Below are 19,927 nucleotides of genomic sequence, written 5' to 3'. Positions count from 1 at the left end.
TACCGGTTCTCCTCCCGCCGGAGAACTCCGCTCAGAAATCGGGCGGGCAAAAGGGAACCCCGCACAGAGGAGCATCCTGGAGCGGGGCTAGAAGTGAATGGGGGAGGAAACGACTTCAACTCCCTTACACTGGCACGGGGCTGAGTCCACTATCATGCTTTTTAAAAGTAGTGCTGTCTAAAAGACGGGAACGCGCGACCCTTATCTGTGTAAACCGAACCATACCTATCGTTTGCGGTTCCCCATGTGTATATAGGGTAACTCAGACATTCATGGAAACTTGTGAAAGGAAACAAAAGAATGTTAATGGTTCATAGAGTTTTGCAGGAATATTCCACAGGCCCCATTACTAATCTCCTTCTCCCCGCTTCCCCGACAAAGACACTACCCATTGAAGGATTTTAAGCAGATTTCTCACCTTCCACAAGAGATTTCAGAGATGCTGGTGGTACTCATAGGGTGCGGTGGGGGCAGCGGAAGGCAGTTCTGAATTAACTGAGGCCTTAGTTTTATGTATTAGAAATAATTTTATTTCATGCCCCTCCCCTTCTGATTTTTAACTTGTCGTACAAAAGACAGGCTTTGCTTCAATGAGTTGCAATCCAGTGGGGGGAGGGGGGGGAGACCCGACCAGCAAAATCAATGGGTTATAATGCAGCGGGCAACAAAGCCTTGAATAGAGGTGTGTCCAGGTGTTACATAAGCACAGTCCAGGTGGGGCAGCCAAGTGCAGGGGTGGGTACCCTGGTTCTCGAAGGCTGAGTAGGAGTTAGCTGGCAAAAAAGTAAGGCGGAGGGGGTGGGAAAGTGTTCCAAACAAAGGAAACTACTAACAGTTGCATAATATTTCCCTCGAGGAGTTCTTTATTATAATTGTCTAGGTGGTACATATAGTTGAAATGTATAGTTTCCATTTACGTTATCCTGAGCCTGTCTTTAGTGAACATAGTTGCGCATAATGCTTTTCCCCCTCCACTTTTAAGTAAATCCCAAGAGTGGAATTGCTATAAAAAAAAAGATACAAATATTTTGTAACTTTTAATAAAACATCATAAATTATTTTCCAAAAAAGTCATATTAATTTGTACCAAGGTGGCATTTAATACTAAGCATTCGGGCAGTAAGTGGCACATTATTTATTTCAGATCAATGAAGCCAATGAGATTAACACTTGATTTAGAATGCCATAAATCATAATACAGCATATCAGGGGTTTTTTGTGACTCATGATAAAATTCTAATTGAATTCAAGTTTGAAAAATGGAAACTATCAGATGAATGCATTTCATCCTCACAGGGAACCACCTAGCATGTACAAAGGGGGGGGGGCGGGGGAGGATAGGAGTGAGACAACCTCAAAGCCTGTTTATGATTTCTCCTTTATTACTCTGAATCAATGACCACAGAGAAAGTAACGCTGCACATGCCAGAACAAGCCAAGAGGTTTCCACATCTCTCAGTAAATGTCAGAACAGCAGAAGAATCAAAGAGTCCCAGAGTTTGACCCAAGAGGCCACTATAACTTGCAGGAGGAAGGCTGGTCATGTTTGGGAACAGATTTCCAGAAACTTCTATGCTCTCCAACTAGGTTTCTGCTGACATCTGTACCTGTGAGGAGAAAACAGTACTGTGACATTCAAAAGGACATTTAAGAGAATGGTAATTTAGGTAATTTGGGCAATGAAAGCAGAATGCATCTTACTTTTTGGCTGTATTAAGCTAGATCATTAAGGAAAACTGAAGCATGGTACAGTTATAATTTTGCAGAGACATGGCTGTAGTTCATACTGAGGTTGTTTTTCTAATATCCGTTCTGCACATTGTATAATGACCTTATGCTTTAGAGGCAGGAGGCTTACCTCCCCTCAGCTTCAGGGGTTGTCCTTAATTGAATTATTGAATCAGGGTAGTTCCATTATCATTTTATGAGGATTGAAAGTGTTAATTCAGCAAAAACACTTAGAAGAATGTCTGGTACATATTTAGTGCTCAATGAACATTTGTTGTTGTCACCATTATTATTAGTAGTATAACAATGAATGGTTCAATCAAAGGAAGCCTGGACTTGTTTCAGTGGTTATATGACACCATTCTTTCTCTGTGGATGGAAGTGAAGAAGCACGTGTACCTATAAATACCATCTTTCCACCTCAAGGAGAGCCAACCCAATCACACACCTGATAAACAAGGAGGGGCAGAGGAGCCCACACCCTAATCGAATGGCACTTGAAGTCTACACTACCTCTTGGCGTTTCAATTGTGTGAGCCAAACATATCCCACTTGTTACTTCAGTCACCGCACTTGGAGTATCTGCTATTTGCCAGCAGAAGCAAATGATCCAATACAGTGATCCAATGTATCTGTTTTCTAGGGCTGCCAAAACAAAATACTACCAAGTGGCAAGACTGGGTGGCTTCAATAACAGAAATGTGTTTCCTCACAATTCTCTGGAGGCTAGAAGTCAGATCAAACTGTCGGCAGGGTTGGTTTCTCCTGACACCTTTCTCTTTGGCTTATAGATGGCCATCTTCTCCCTATGTTTTCACATGGTCTTACTTCTGTGTGTCTGTGTCTTAATTTCCTCTTCTTGTAAAGGCACCTTTCATATTGAATTAGGGACCACCCTAATGACCTTATTCTAACTAAATTACCTTTCTAAAAACCCTATTTCCAAAGATAGTCACATTCTGATGTACTGGAGGCCAGGACTTCATACTATGAAATTGTGTGAGAGTGGGACATAAGGCAGCCTATAGCATCCAAGGAGACATTAATTATAAGGAAGATTATTTAAAATCAGATCTTCAATCTTATTCTACTTCTCCAAGGTTGTTTAGGAGTGTGTGTGTGTGTGTGTGTGTGTGTGTGTGTGTGTGTGTGTGTGTGTGTGTCGGGGCTAGGGAAGGGGGAGAGAGAGAGATTGGAAGAGCACCCCTCCAAGCATAGATCCAGAAAAACACAAAATTAAGCTCCAGCTAAGTCTACTCTTAAATATCTGTTCTCAAATAAAAATTCAAGTTGGCGACAGCAAAGCAAATGTAAAAGTATTGGTTATTTTACTCTTTGTGAAGATGGGCATCTTTTCTAAAGAATCTCTTTGAAGCTGATATAGTGTGCTCACTGCCCCCCACCTCTACTTTCTTTCTCTTTCTTCTTTCTTAACACTTTTTGGGTAAAACGTTAGTTCTTTATTAAAGACTAGAACCTCATTTCTGGATATGGTTGAACAGCTGTTTCTGTGTTCTTTCTATTTTCAGTAAGGCAAGGCTCAAAAAAAGAACAGAGCTTGGTTTGCAGTCCTAGGTTGGCCATTAAATTACATGGTTTGTACTGTGGGGGAAAACTATGTGACATAAAAGTCATTTCCTCACTTTGGACTTAGTTTCTCCAAATGTAAAATGAAGCAGTTGAACTCCATAATTTCTGATGTTTCCATCTATTCATCGTATCATTGGATGAAAATAAAGTATTTTTGTTTATTTGTGGGCTTTGTTAGTAAAAACTACATTTATTCTTGTTAAAAACTCTGTCCCACCATGCAAGTGGCTATTAAACCCTGCCTGCATCAGGAATTCACAACAGATAACAAAGGTGCATTTGTCTGAGAATAAGATGATCCAGCTCTTCCATCTTTGAACATCTGCCTGTGTTTATTTCATTGTACAGCTCTTTTATGTTTTCCTAGAATGAGAAGAGGAAGAGAAGAAGTGTTTGTAGTGGAAGCCATCTTTAGAAGGAAAATATTTTGTTTTTGCTAGCTAGTATACCACCATCCAAGGGAAGGCATGCTTCAGCCAGAGATTCTTAACCACATCAAAATCACCTGTGAGATTTGTAAACTACATATGCCTATGACTCCATTTCTCAAAGTTTTCAATCAGTAAATCTGGAGAAGGGCCTGAATTTGTGGAAAGTTCTATAGGTATAAAGCTGTGCACCACTAGTTCTAAGCCTTTGCGTTTGGTCCAAATCATTTCCTTCTTTCCATCAAAGATACTAATGATACCAAAACACTTTATATTACAAGAGGGACAACTCTTTTTCCAAAGTGACGTGTTAGAAATTTTCGTTGGTTGTAAGAAAAAAAATAGGTAATTCATAAAGTTTTACCTATTTTCTCATTCTAAATGCAGTTCTCATTTCTGAAACCAGATGTAATGTTTTTTTTTTTTTCCACAAGACTAATGTACTTTAAACAACTACAGAACTTTGCATGGCATTTGCAGTAGATGGAGAGCAATATTTGGTATGAGTGTTCTTTGTTAAATCACTGAGGTACATTCTAGAATTACAGCACTGAAAAACAAGAGGTTTGATACCATCAACCTTCCTGTAGGATTTATGTAAGGAGATTGTATTTGTTTGCTGAACTGTAAATTAAACAAGTTCTAGCCTTCCACTCCTTCAGACTTGCATCTCTGTAACTGCATACAGAATGTGTTCCACTGGACTCTAGTGAAGAGCATCCAAGAGAAAAAGAAGAAACATTACTCAATACATAGAAAAACAAAGAATTTCCTGTTTCCTCTAGAAGTCCAGCTCCTAGAGTCATGGAATAAGGAGGCATTTTGAAGTCTAACAGAACTGGCTCAACCCCCAGCTCCCTCTTGCCACAACTGGTCTTCATGTGTAACTCCAATTCTGACTTCACCTTCTGAGCTTCAGTGCTCACATCTGCACTGTGGCAAAGTGAACACTCATGGGGCAGGGTTGCTGTGAGCCTCAGGGTAAAGATTATGTATGTAAAATGCTCAGTGCATAACAGGCACCCTCAAGTGGTTCCTGGCAACATCATCATTATTTTCTTAGGGAAAAATAATAGATGCAAGTAAGCAAGAATTTACTTTTTCTTCATAGTTTCCTCTTAGAGGAATTCAAAAGGAATTAGACTAAATTGGAAAAGCTCTCATTTGCCAGTTGGTCAATAGGAATTCCAACTGTGAGGTGGCTGCTTCTATACAAGTGAAACAAAATGTATAATACTGAGGTATATATGGCATTCTCAAGGGAATCAAAAGAAGCCCTTAAACTCCCTTTGAACCTCACAGTAGCTATGAATTGATAGCTTCACTTAAAATCTAGTGAAACCCAACCCTCTTAAGTAGAGTTGCTGCTAAAATTTGGCACAATCTTTTTCAGTACAGGGGAAGTAGACTCAAATGGGATATAATATTTACAAGATCTCATATTCTTTAGAACCTAAGATTAGTGGGTACAAAGCAGGTGGCTGTAAACTGTACCTTAGTTGTTATGAGGGAAGGGAAGAAGAAAATTGAGCCTTTTTTAAAAAAAAAAAAATTAACCTGTTAGTCTTGAACTTGCTTGGAGTAAATTCTTGTGTCAACCTGAGTGCCCAGGGAAGTGGAAGCAGAAAGGAAGGGTTGTGCTGTTAATATAAGACATTTAAAATGAAGTGGAAGTGTAACTACCATTAAGTATAACTATCATAAATCTTTTTGCACTAAGTTACATAACATAAAAATGTAAACCATAATTAACATGATTGAAATAATATATATATATAAACACCAACAAGTTGCCCACCCTGTAAATAAAAATGTATATTCTTTTTTAAGTGTTGAAACATTTATAAAAGTAATTACATATTGGGACTCAAAAAAGCACTTCATAAATTATCAGATATGGGCATAGTATTAGCAGTGGTTAACTCTGAAAGTCAGCCTTTACTTTTGAGTGTACTTTTACACCCCTTGAATGTTTTATAACAAACACATATCATTTTTATAAGAAAATAAGATTTTTCTCATTTAAAAAGAATAATGATCACTAGGTATGTGTTGCAGGTATAAGTATTAAGCATGTCCTGACATTGCATTTTATCCTCACAACCACCCCTGGACTAGTATGGAAAAGATTAATGTTTTCTTCTTTCTCCACACATGTCTTTTCTCTACTTTTTCTCTAATTAGAGGTTTTAGATGTACCACCTAATGAGAGACTACATTTCCCAGCCTCCCTTGCTGCTCAGTGGCCAACTAATTGGATGTGAGTAGAAGAGATGAGTGCAACCTCTGCTCCTCTTCCCTCTTTTAACCTTTCTGGCTGGTAGAATATGGACCCAGTGGAAAAGGTGGCAAACCACATTGAACCAGGGCCGCAAGGCCGCCCTATAGCGGGTGGGGAGTAATGAGAGAGGGAAGACCTGAGTTCCCAGTACCATTGAGCTAAATTTGCCTTAGATCGTTTACAATCAAACTTTGTGAGATGAGAAATAAACTTCTATCTTATTTAAAACCTTGTTAATTTCATATCTGTTAAAGCTGCCAAGTCAATGTTCTATTATTATTTTATATCGTGTAGCTTTTCTTTCAAGAATTGTAACATTTACATTGTTTTATAGCCATAAAAATTTTAAAAATTTATTTGATTTTATATTTAATATAGTTGAGTGCTCACCAATGACCTTATATACTTCAGCATCACCCCTTTCATAAACAATTTATTCTAATCATGCTCAATGGCCACGATGATATCTTTTCATTCCAGAAGGGATTCGTGGTGTTATATTGCCAGAGTTCTTCATATTTGAATGACCACTTGATTGTTTTCAGAATTCTTAAGTCATGCCCCTTTCCCCTAAGTCTGGGGTTTGCTTTCTTTTTGGGGGGAAGGGGGTGGGAAGATGGTTATTTATTGGGCTGAAGGGAGGTTTGAGATCAGCCTGATTATTTCTTTTTTAAAAGTAACCCAACTGTTCTTCTAGAATAACAACTTCACAACGATTATGTGATGGCATTGGTCAATATTTAATCATTTTAAAAGAACACTGTAGATCCTTCAATGTGTAGATTTCTGGCTTCTTCCATCATTCCGTTTTCTTATTATATCATTTAACTTTTCTTTTTATTCTGTTATCTTCAGAAACACCAACTGTCTATGTTAACTTATTCATCCATTCAACAAATATTAAATAAGTGTTGGCTACCACTCTTAATATCTCTACGTGCCAGGCATTGTCCTCGGTGTCAATGGCAGACTAATGAACTAGATGAACAAAGTTTCCACTCCATAGAGCATACCTTTTAGTGGCAGGAGGCAGAAAATAATTAAGGAAACAGAAAACTAACCAAGATCATTTCAGACAGAAATACGTTTTAGGAAGAAAAACCAGGATGGTGTGACAGCATGACTGCCACAGCATAGTGGATCAAAGACAATATCAGTGTCTGAGCTGAATCCTGAGCGATTGGAAGGAGGCATTCATCCAGAGATCCTCAACTCCTCTTTCTTTGTCACACTTCACATCCAGCCTTTCAGAAAATCCTGCCGAGGGTTTTTGAAAGTAGATTTTGAAATGTATTTTGAATCAGATCACTTTTTTCTTACCACTCAGCTGCTACCCCCCGAGGCCAAGCTACCTTTACCTCTCAGCTGGCCCCTGCATCACCCTTGTGCATACCTTCCTGACTCTACTTTCCTCTAGCATCCATAATAACTTCTGATAAATTAGTCACATTGTGTCACTGCCTGACACAGATCCATGCAATGGCTTCCTACCTATGATAGAGATGGTTAGTTTCTACCAGAGACCATTTATCTCTTCTTCCTCTACTAATAGAATTACCCAGTTTTAGCTAGGCACATTTTCTAGCTTCTCTTGCTGCCAGTTTTGACCATATGATTAAATCTGGCCAAAAGAGTAGGAGCAGAAGTGACATGAACAATGTCTATGTTGTATCCTTAAGAGAAATAAGGTTGTCCTTTTCTTCTCCTTTCCCCTAATTCTGTTGGCTAGCATGTGGGCCTATGTGGTGATGAGCTACCTTTCACCGTGCAGAAGATGAAAAACTTTGAGGAATAGTGGAATAGCAAGAAAAGTGGTTCCTGTCACTGTGGACACCCTTGAACTGCTTACCCACAGACTGTTACATGAGAGAGAAGTAAACTTCTATATTATTTAAATCCTTGATGTTTAGGGATGTGAGCAGAAATGATGTGTAGTATCTCTAGATCATGCCCTTATAAGAAAAAGATCACTTTGCCTTTGCCTGACTTTGCTGTCCCAAATGAGAACACAGTGGCAGCAGAGGGAGCAGCCATCTTGGATCCAGAAATAGAAGCCTTGTCTTGAGGATGGCAGAGCCACCTACTCATTCTAGGCTGCCTACTTATGGACAGTTATGTGAGAAAGAAATAAACTTCTAACTTGTTGGAGCCCCTATGCCTTTGGATGTGAAGAAAGAAGAGTTGATCCTACCTTACTGGTGTATTTGGTTTCACACTTAAATCTGAAGTCCTTAATATGAAGACCAGTATGCCTATCCCATGAGGAGGCTAACACCTAGCACAGTGTTTGGAACAAAATGCATACTAAAAGCATTTCTGTGCCCTTTCCCTCTCCCACGTCACTCAGCACATCCTTTTAATGACTGGAAGCCCTAAGATCAGTGACTGAGTTTTAGTGGGAAACTAAATATCTATAATTAGAGAAGGTTTTTTGTTTTCGTTTTTGTTTTTAAGAGGATAGCATCACTAGGTATGTATGTCAGGAGATATCTTGCTATATTTTTGAAATTAAAAAGGTTCCAATTCTTTGGAAGAGTGGGGCATTATTGTTTTCAGTCCTTAGAACTGTCATAGATAGCTCTTTGTCCAGTTTGTACCTTAATTTTCTCACTCAGAATGCATACAGGAATGAATTCATTAGACATTCAGTGGCAGAAGCTTGATGTCTTAACACGTCATCGTGGTACCAGCTCTCAGACACTTAAGACCTGTGAATGCCAACCCATGCCATCGCGTTCATTAAATTGGACAACAGTCAGAGCCATGATTAGGAAATTTATGGAAAAATGAGGAGAACTCTCATCTTGCTCAACTCCCATGAGCTGCTGCCACTACAGGGAGAAAAAGGCAACTAACAGGGTTTCTACTAAATACCAAGAATGAGACATGGGTTTTACATACATTGTTTTCTTCGTTACTAACAAGATACCCATAAAATAGTCATTATGACTCCCATTTTATTGATGAGAAAACTGAGGCTCAGGAGATTTAGCTATTTATGCAAGAATACTGAACGAGGCACTTCGAAAGGAGATTCTCTTCCATGTCTCTGTGTTTTAAAATCTCATGCTCCTTCTCTCGCCCTACTCCAAGCTTTAGACAATGAGATGAAGAGGTGTGGGCTCTGGACTGGGAGTAAGGAAAGGCAGTTTTCATGACGTTGGGCACCCAGGGCTCAGTGTCCTCATCGGAAAATGGAGGGGTGCTGGAGTTGAGTGAGATCTCTAAAATTAACATCAGACTCTCATGAGAAGAAAGATGTGGAACCTGTAGCCAATGTAGGAAGGACGGAAAGCGCTTTATAATCAGCATGTTAGGCTGCCTTCTGTGCTCCCATTCCTCACATCCACAAGTAGCCCTAGCCACCACTTCCCTGCGTTCCCCAAGGAAGCCAAGGATTAGCTCTTTCATTCATGAAACATTTTTTTAGCACCTTCTGGGTGCCTGACATTGTACTTGGGTCATATTGATGAATGAGATATGTATGATGCCTGGCCTCATGGAACTTATACTTTAATGGGGGGGCACAGGCCATAAACAAATGAACAAATAAGCAATTACACATTTTTTAAAAGTATTAAGAAAAAAAACAGATAAGACTTTGGGAAAAAGAGTAGCTTGACTTTGGAGAGAGTAGCCAGAGTAGGTAGACTTGGGAAGGTGACCTTCAGGCCGAGCAATACAAGCTGAGAAGGTGGCAGGAAGAGCTCCAGGCGGAGGGAACAGCATGTGTAAAGATTTTAAGGCCAGAAAGAGCATAACAGGTTTGAGTAATGGAGGCCTGAGGAAGTGAAACTGGAAATATAATCAGGGGCCAGAATCTTCCTGGCACGGCTGGAAAGGTGTGGTAAGAAGCTTAGATGTTTACTGATAGGAAACAAAAGGCCAGACAAGGATTTTAAATAGGGAAGAAAAGCAATCCAATGCCCCCTCCCTTTTTTTTAATCCTAGTGCCTTTGGGGGATAAATTTTATTGAAGTATAACATTAATTCAGAAAAGTCCACATAATTGTAAGTGTTCAGCTCAATAAATTTTAACAACGTGGAGATCTCTATTTAACCAGCATCCAGATCAAGAAACAAAACATTACTCCAAGCCCAGAATCTCCCCTCACGTCTCGTTCCATTCACTCACCCACCCCCTCTCGTGCTGAAGCTGGTTTCAAGCGGCTTGCAAGTGATGATCAAATTTTCAGAATTTATGAGCTGGTTGTTAAACACAGCCACTATTAAAAACAAATCGATATAACCTTTCAATGAAATAAGTTATATTAAAAAGAAAGATAAGTACTTCTAGAAAATTCAAGGAAAGGTATAGTGACATAATGCGGATCAGTGTGTCCTGGAGATAAAGAAGGGCAGGAAAGGGCAGGAGAGGAGGGTCACCAAGGGGCAAGAGAAATCTTGGGGGCAGTGGCTACATTCATTATCTTGATTGTGGTGACGCTTTTGTGGGTGTATATAGATTTGAAAACTTATCAGATAGTATACTTAATCATAATTAGTTTATTGTACGTCAATTATACCTCAATAGAACTGTCAAAAAGAAAAAAATTGCCCGGAACATAGTGCACTAAATATTTGTTGAAAAGCTAAATAAAGATAGACTAAGCAAGGAGAGGTTCAAGGATGGCAACGATCAGCAGTGGAGTTGGACAAAGTCATTGTAATCCTGTTTTCTCAAGTGACATTAGCTGTTGGCGCTTTCAAACTTGTATGTGAGTGAGGTGCTAGAAAGATTATTTGGCACACCAAAAAAGGTAATAAACAGTCTAAATTCACCACTTCCTAATATTTGACTACATTTTATTATTTTTGCTCTTAGGGTTATTTACATCTATTGTATCCATCTGGTGGAAATTCCACATGATGTTTTGCTACAGCACAGCTTTTCTCAATTTCGTATTAAGTAACATCACATTAGTAGCTCAAAATTGGCCAGGATAGGAGTATTTACAGGAGGGAAATCAGCCAACACTACAAATTGCAACTTTCTGTTTTGGAGAGCCAATTGTTAAACATGTATCACCCCTCTTACCCCCCTGCCCCACCCCAGAGTAACCTCTACTAAATAAACTGGCTTCTAAACCCATGGAAACTTTGTATACAGTACAGACTCTTGGATCTGCTCTCTTTGGCCCTATGCACGTTGTATTTGTGAGAGTCATCCATGCTTTTTTGGAGTGGATCCACAGATGAGAGAATGAATAGCAAGAGTACAAGGATAGAAAAAGTGGACACCAGCAAAGAGGCACTTTTGGCCAGATTTTGCTCTCAGGGTACTACATGAGGATGGAGTTAGAAGGGAGAGACAGGGCTTTGGAATGGAACCCAGTATGATTGCCCCTGACTCGATGTCAAAGAGAGTCACAGCTTCTGGGAAGGTCCTGGGACCTGGAACTACTGTGGAGGAGAAGAGATTGAGGACTGTATAAAAGGTAAACTGTGTCTTGTCTAAGGAGGGGGCACCAGATAAAGGATTTGTACCCGATAGTCAGAGGATTAGGTGTGTAGGAAGTAAACATATGTTAAAGGAGTCGAGGACTGCAGACAAGGCAGATTGCAGCTAGGAAATTACGACACCCATACTTCTTCAGGAAAAAAACAGATATTATTGTAGGTTCTTGGTCTCAAAGACTTCTTTGGTTTGAAACAGGATGGGGAACATGACTTAACACACAGGAAGGGAAAGAGGAGGAGTCTTATCTTGATGGTAGAACTATGCTGATAAGATATAGGAAGGAGAAAATTTGGAAAGGATTATAGGGAGGAAGGGTTGATTTTTTTTTTCACAAGATTCAATATGCAAAATCTGAATGAGTTGAAAGAAGAGGAAATACTTTCATTCTTTTGTATGTTTGTTCGTTCATTCATGCATTTAGTATTTATGTTTCAAGTAGTAGGCTTCATGCATTTGAAGAAGAGGCAATGTCTGAGCCTAGAATTTAGCTTTTAGAGTCCAAGTCTTATTTTGGTGGCTGGAAAGTAGAAGATTAGGTATGCAGGCGGTGGGGTGGTGCGGGAGGATGTGCACAGTATGGAGCTGGGGAATAAAGCTAGAGTCCTTCTGGTTTTTCTCCTCCTCTCCCTCCCACAGCAATGTGGGAAGGAAGATGTTCTCTGCAGGGGTGGAGATTATTCTCCCTTTTCTTTCCTCCTCCTCCTCCTCCTCCTCCTCCTCCTCCTCCTCCTCCTTCTTCTTCTTCTTCTTCTTTCTTCTTCTTCTTTCTTCTTCTTCACTTTCTTGTATCCTAGTGTAGAACCATCTAGACACTACAAAAATTAAAATCAAGATAAGTTCTAAAACTGATCCAGGATCTAGAACAACATTTTTTACATATGATCCCAGAACCTCATAAATCAGAGTAATCTCTCCAGCGGGTTAAATTTTGTCCCCCTTCTCCCCACCCCCCCGCCAAAAGATATATTCAAGTCCTAACCCCAGTACCAGTGAATGTGACCTCATTCATATTTTTTGCAGATGAAATTAAGGCTCTCCAGATGAAATCGACCTATGTTTAGGATGGGTTCTAAATCCAATGACTAGTGTTCTTATAAGAGAAAAAAGAGGGATATCTGAGAGGCACAGACACAGAGGCAAAGGCCATGTGAAGGCGGAGGCAGAGATAGAAGTAATGCATCCATAAGCCCAGCACTGCCTGGAGCCTACAGAAGGAAGCGGTTCTCCCCAGAGCCTTCGAAGGCAACGCAGCCCTGCCGACACCTCGATTTCGGGCTTCTGACCACCAGAACTATGAGAGAATAAGTTTCTGTTGTTTGAAGCCCCCGCGCTCGTGGTATTTGTTAGGGCAGCCCTGGTAAACTATACGCCTCGTTAAGGAGGCAGACTACCCAATCAGAATCTTCTGCATCTTAATGAACCCCTCTAAACTTTGTTAAAGTTTGACAGCTACTGATAAAGAACAACTGAGTGTGGCTTCTGTCTTTCAAGACTGAAATGGCCCAATATTTCAAGTTTGTTTGTTTTGTTTTGTTTTAAAGGAAATCCCATAGGCTGCCTGCCATTTTCTTGGCAAAGAACCCAGGCTTATTAGGCAGTGTACAAGATACCCAGATTACTGGTTATTGGAGACTTATAATTACTTAAGCATTGACTGTGTAGCAACTGGAGCCTAAAAACATGGTGGCAAGTCTCATTGAATGGGAAACCTTTCTGATTCAGCATGTGCAGAGAAACTAATAAGGAAGGAGAGCTGAATAGTCAAGGGTTAGTCTCGGCAGGTAAACAGAAACCCAAGCTGGAGAGGTAATGGAGAATCTGGGAAGCGCCGATAATAAACATGATTAACATTCAGATTTGGATAAAAACTGACAGGCAAAAGAGGAAGAACCAAGCACTGAACTCTGTAAATGATATATATATTTTTTTCATTCCTTCAAAGGTAAACAAGTAAGAATAGTTGAAATCTGAGAATTAGAGAAAACATGCTTAGGCAAACTGACCAGTACCTTTCGAAGACCAAGGCAGATAACTCTAAATTTTAGAGTTGCCCCCATGAAATCTATGGAATTACGGCGTCAATCGGTTATTGAATGTCTTCTGTATCTTGGGTACAGTGTTAGGTATAGTGACGAATATCAAGTTGAAAGAGCCACATCCCGTGGGAGCAGTGGGGGAGACGGACATGTAAGGAAGAATTCGGGGAGCACAGAGGAGGACCGACTATTTCTGAGGCCCCTCCGGAAGGCTTTACCGAGGAATGGCAGCTGAGCTGAGCCCCAAACGTTGAGACAGGCATTTATCAGATGAGGAAAAGGAGCATGAAGTGTGAAAGCATGAAATCTCATATTTATTGAGCTCCTCCTTTGTGCCAGGCACTAGTGTAAGTTCTTTATGTGCCTTAATGCATTTAATCCTCATCTATGAGGTTGCTATAATTATTATTCTCATCTTATCATTGAGGAAACTGAAGCACCAAGAAGCTAAGTGACTTGCCTGCAGTCAACAGGTGGTAGAGGCAAGATGTGCGCTCTAGAGCTCTCCACCTACACACTAGGTGCTGCCTCCTGCCGGTGGGAGAGCAGGGTACAGGTGGAGGGTGGGGGGTTGGGCACTAGCCAGAAATGAGTCTGGAGATTGGTGCTCAACTGGGATGGGTTATCTACTGCATGAGAACGTGGTGTTTCATTCCACACATAGCATGGAGACACTGAAGGTTCATAAACAAACAAAAAAAAAGATAACAAAATTGAATCAGTGCTTTCGAAAGATATTTTGGTGGATCATTATTCATTATTTTGGGGTGGGAATGAAGAGAGCACAAGCAAAAAGAGCAGTAGGTTAGGAGGCTGTTGGACTCCTCTAAAGGGGAGCTGAAAAAAGTCCTAACAAAGGCAGTGGCATTGAGGGTTGAAGGGAGCGGGCATTTCTGAGAAGTAGTTAGGATTTGCCTTTGATTTTAAATATTGCATTTAGTTCTCAAAAAGTCACACTGGGGGATGAGGAAGAAAGCAGGGTCAAATACATAGCTTTTAACGTGACGATGGGGTAAGTTGATGCCAGTATGGGAGGGAAGAAATATGAAGAGAGCAAGAGTTGGTTCATTTGAGGGTAGGAGGAAAGAGGGATTACATTAAGATTATACTGCAAAGAGAATTAGATTCTCAGATATTTGGGATTTACTTTAGGACTGTGACATCTAAGCTTACTCGATTGAGTTAGAAGGTTGTACTACACAGGATGCGTTGTTTAAATTTTTTAATTTTCTATATATTATGATGGTTTGACATCTTAAAAACCTTTCTGGCTGTGATGGGGAGAGGGGAGACTGCCCCTCTCAGGACTAGGCAGTTCTTAGAGATAGCAGAGGACTCAGATGGGAGCATGACTTTGATGTGCAAACTAACCAATCCAGGGTTTTTCCTCTTCCATCTGGCCCTTACACACCCCAGAAGGCAATATTTTTCTGCCTTACTTATTCCAGGGCCTGGTACCAGGCAACTAGGGACTACCCCTAAAGCTCAGAGCCCACAAAATTATACAAACTAACCTATCCTAAACTGTTTACCCCACCCTGGCCTTTCCCTTGGAAACTCTAATACGGGCCATGGCCTAGGCTCTCCCCTCGCTCATGCCCCTTCTGCCTCCTGACCGAGGCCGGTGCTTCCCCACGTGGCCCTGTGTGGCATGCATCCATCCTGTCTCCAGGACCTGTGGGTATAATATTATAGATTTGTTTTTCTGAGCCTCTCCTTCATCTCCTCTTGTGGACATACCTGACTCACCATCACCTAAAAGAACACAACACAAGTAAATTCACCAACTCTGTCCCTGAAGAACCTTTCCATGGCCACAGATAGTACTATTATCCTTGGCCAAAATAACTAAGGGGAGAAGTGAAAGAATACGGTTATCTCATTGCAAATCCATCTCTCCTCATGGAAAAACAGTTCTTCGTGGATATAGGATATAATCCTCATATATTAAAAGCATTTTATTAAACCAGGAGCTTTAGTTTTGATAAAACACTTAAACTCAAAAGGATTTGAGTTCAATTTGAATATTGTTTTGCATTTAGTTAACATTTATATGTAGTTAGTGAAAGTTAAACCCAGCACTTGGAAACAAGGTAGCTACTCTCTGACAGGGAAACTGTAAGAGTCTAAACATAAAGAACGAGGTTGAAATAACCCAATACTTTGTAAATGTGTGGGGAGGAGCCCTGGGATCTGCAAAAGGCCAGTCAAGGCCCTGAAGAGAGGGCAGCAGTGTAGGGCAGTGGTGGTTCGATATTCAGATAGACCAGGCATTTTTGAGCCAGAAAATTCCTTGTGGGGGCTCTCCTATGCATTGTAGCATCCCCGGCCTCTACCCACCAGAAGCAGCCTCCCCTCAGTCCCCCTCTAACACCTGGTTGTGCCAAGCAGAAATATCTCCAGACATTATCAGATTTCCCTGGGCGGGTGGGGAGGGATGGGGGGGAGTTACAAATTCTTCCTGCTTGAGAACCACTAAAAGAGACTTAGACCGGATTCCAGTTTCTGCTACTTTATGAGCTGTGTGACCTCAACATGTTACTCATCCTCTCAAAGTTTGAATATCCTCATCTATAAAATGAAGAATGCAGTGGGCACATGTGATTTTTTTTTTTTTTTCCTGCCAAGGAGTCCCACCTCTTAGGAATTCCTCTTCCTTTTACTCCAACCATTTGGTTGCAGTTCAGGTGGTGACATTCTTACCATCTTTAGGCCATTGGTAATTAATCAAAAGAATGGGCAGCTGACCTAAGGTAGGCCATCTGAGCCCTTCTCAAGGATTTTTTAAAAGGAAAACTGAGCAAGTGTTAGTGCCTCTCTGGTGGAGGAAAATCAAAGATATGAAACTCCTGAACTACTTACTGGAAGTCGCATGCCCCAGTGTGCGGAAGCGGCCAGTTCGCAGAGAGAGAATGAAGACAACACAAAGACCGAAGCCAGGGACAGTGAAAAGGCAATGAGAAGGCTTTCAAAACTCTCCTCATTCGCCCGAGGCCACGTGACTGCTTTATGACACAGCCAAGAGTTTTCACAAATAAGAAGTATTAACACCTGTCTCCTAGGGCTGTCGTGAAGACGGACTTGGATGATGCGGGCCAGGTGTCTTGCACAGGGCCTGGCCCAGTCAGAGCTCCGCAAATGGTCATTGTTATTGTGACGATCATCAGTATCACTCTGCCTCCGATAAACTTTGCATCCCAGAAAACCGAACAGCCTGTCGTTCCACCTGCGCTATTCTCTGCCCGAGTGCCCTGTCCCTGGCGTCTGTCTCCCACTCCCCGCCTCCCTGATCTACTCCTGCTCTATCTGCAAAGCCTCCCTCTGTGAAGACTTCCCGAAGCCCTTCAGACAGCTGATCACTCCCAAGTTCACACGCCCTTTTTATCTGTCAGTTATACATATCGCACTGATAAGTATCTGGTTCTGTGACTGTCTCCTGACTCCAGGGCACCCTGGACTTCTCTCCAGGGTGCTGCACAGGGGTCGGCCCAGAAGAGCCCTAATATCAATGTTTTGTGCACTGAGGAAAAGAAGAGTAGGGTGTCAGCTCAAGAAGACAAACCTGCTGAAAGTTCATCAATCTTAATGTTCCCTGCCAGACCACACCCCCACCTCCCACCCCAAAATACATTAACAGATGGGAATCGTGTGCTTGGAGGCTAGTAAAAGGGGAACCTGAAGAGTCGGGGATGCTGCCTCCAGCACTGTGCAAAGACCAGCAGATATGATGCTTGTGAGACATGAGCAGGAATAAAGTAACACCCTAAACCGTCAGTCGGCATGAGTGAGAAGATCTAAAAACCACCTCAGGCCAAGCAAGATCCTTTCTCCTGCTTCTCTCATTCTGGCTCCAAGTCCCTGTGATGTAAACGTCTACATCTACACAGTTACTTGATTGGAAAGAAGTCACAGGGAGCCTGCGTGTACCCGGCTGGCACTGCCCGGTGTCATTAAGGTCACCCAACTCACTTGCCTCACTCTGTTCCCCTGCTCAGCAAGAAAACTCCCATGGAGAGCACTCCTACGGGGCAGGGAACACACTGTCCAGCTGACAAAAAGTTTTAAGTATTGCTTGAAGTTTAACACACCTGGCATGCCCAAAGCTCCTTTTTAAAGGAAAGACATGCCATGCTAATCTGGTTGCACGTGGTCTGTGCCACGTATCTGAGCTAAAACGGAGGCCTTGGCCTCTAGTAATTGAACCAGTAACCAGTGTCCCAACGGAGACTCCCTTTTACAGGCATGAGGTCGGCCAATCACTTATGAGATGACTCCAGTGAAATCCCACCCAAGGCAAGAACTCCGCACAGGATGGTGACGATGTCTGTGGATCAGAACCTTTGAGGATGAAGACGCAGTGAATGGAGGGAAGTCGGTGCTGCATTCCTGCGTGAGACGAGAGGCCGTTGCTCCCACTCTCCCAGGGCTGCAGGATGTGTTGGTCCTAAAAACCTCGGTCCACGACAGCATCTATCTTCTTAGCACTGTCTGGTGGTCTTCCTCTCTTCCTGTTTAGCCTAATAACCTCTCATCACGCGGGGATATCTGGGTTTACATTTTCTCTGCACCTAAAAGAGCCTAACAAGCAGCCTGAAAATTACAAAGGGGTGGTGGGTGTCAGCTGATTTCACTAAGCCTGATCGACACTGGATCCTGAGCAAATTGAAGACGAGATTCTGTGTCGTGATGATTCCTTGTCTCCATAGCTCAACTTTCTCTAGTTCACCTATAGTTACTAGATTTGTAATCATTTTAAAGTGATAATTAACCCACAAATTTCTATTTCTCACCCCTTAGTAAGATAAAGGAAATACGCATTCCTTCCCTACTCTGGCTGAGGGACTATCTGAAATCTACTGTATTTTGATTTTTCATTGAACTTCAAACTTGTATTTCTGTTGGAGACTGGGAGCAGGAGAAGGCGGCTGCCCCGGCGAGAGGGGGAGAAAGGCGAGAAGGAAAAAGGACATGTGTGTTTGTGCGGAAAGCAGCCTTTAATGTTGTGGATTGAATAAACATATGCAGGCTCACAAGTGGGAGCATCTCTACAAAGGAGCAGAGAAACCAAAAAATGCAAAAACGCCCCCGTTGACCAGCCCTCCTATTCCTTTAGCCCTTCGCAATTTACGGAGCACCTCCAGATGCGTTATCTCATTTAGTCCCCTCGGCTCTGCCAGCAGGGAAACCACAGACATTAGTTTATGTGTCACGTCAAAGAAAATTGAAATCAGAGAGGTTATCCATGGTCACAGGACAGAAGCAGAATTTGAACCAGTTGGAGCCCAATGAGTTTATTGGGTGCATGTTTGTACTGCATGCAGATTAAGAACACAAGCTTTGGAGTCGAGCAGGGCCGTTTTCAACTCTTAGCTTCTCCACGTATTGGCTAGCCCTAGGGCCACTGCAAGTCACTGGTTTCTCTGGTCCTCACCGTCCTCATCTGTAAAATGGGGGTAAAAATACTACATGCCTTGTAATTGTTGCAAGAAATACATGAGATAATATACTAAGAGTGTTTCGTGCTGTGTCAGAACATAGTTAAGCACACAATAAATGTGCCTTCTTCTCCTTCGTGCTATTACCATTTTAGTGGGTGTCGTAGTAAACACCGAGGTGTGTCTGGCCCCAAACCTGGGACTCATTCTACTGCAACACACTGCACTGATTTTTTTTCTCTCCCTGTGCCACATGGACTCTTCCTCTCTTTCTTTCTCTGCTACACAATTTCCTTCGCCTTCCTTCCTATCACATGTACATAAAGCCTCTGACTTTTGAACACACACATGCCTAGCTTGTGACATTTTATGCCTACCTGTCTCAGTCTTTCCCACTGAAATTCACTAGAACATCACAGGACTCAGAGAAGGGGTAGGAAAGCCTGGCCATAGTCCTTTACATGAATCATCCTTTGGAGGATAGCTTAGTATATCCCAGCACATGTTTAATTGTTTTTGGTTTGCACGTTCCTGTGCTAAGCAAATAGGCTGGAGGGTCTCCAGGAGTTAAGCTGATTAAAGACAATTTTCCTTTACAATAGTTTAGCTGAGTTAGAGGTTTCAGGAAGGAGAGAGGGACAAGCTGGGTTAGGCGTATCCGCCTGAACTTCCATGTGGTGCCTTTCAGTTCTGAATTAATTCCCCGGATAAAGTGCCCTTTCTGGCAACAAGATAAACAGGTTCACCTAGAGGTTTGGCTCGCTGGCGTGTAGAGCCCTTCGTAACCGCAGTGCTCACCTCCATCCCCCCCAGGCGCCCAGCCCTGGTAGGGTACAGTGGCAGGTATTGTGTGCTCAACAAGGTTTCACACCCACTGGGAATCTGAAACACAGACAGTGCTTACACTGCAAAGATCTGCAGACCTGTAGGGCTGGTGCCATGATGGCTGCCTCACATCTGCCCCCACT

The sequence above is a fragment of the Rousettus aegyptiacus genome, unplaced genomic scaffold (genome assembly GCF_014176215.1).
Source record: "Rousettus aegyptiacus isolate mRouAeg1 unplaced genomic scaffold, mRouAeg1.p scaffold_m13_p_6, whole genome shotgun sequence".
In the NCBI taxonomy this organism is placed as follows: domain Eukaryota; kingdom Metazoa; phylum Chordata; class Mammalia; order Chiroptera; family Pteropodidae; genus Rousettus; species Rousettus aegyptiacus.
Note: the sequence above shows the minus strand (reverse complement) of the source record.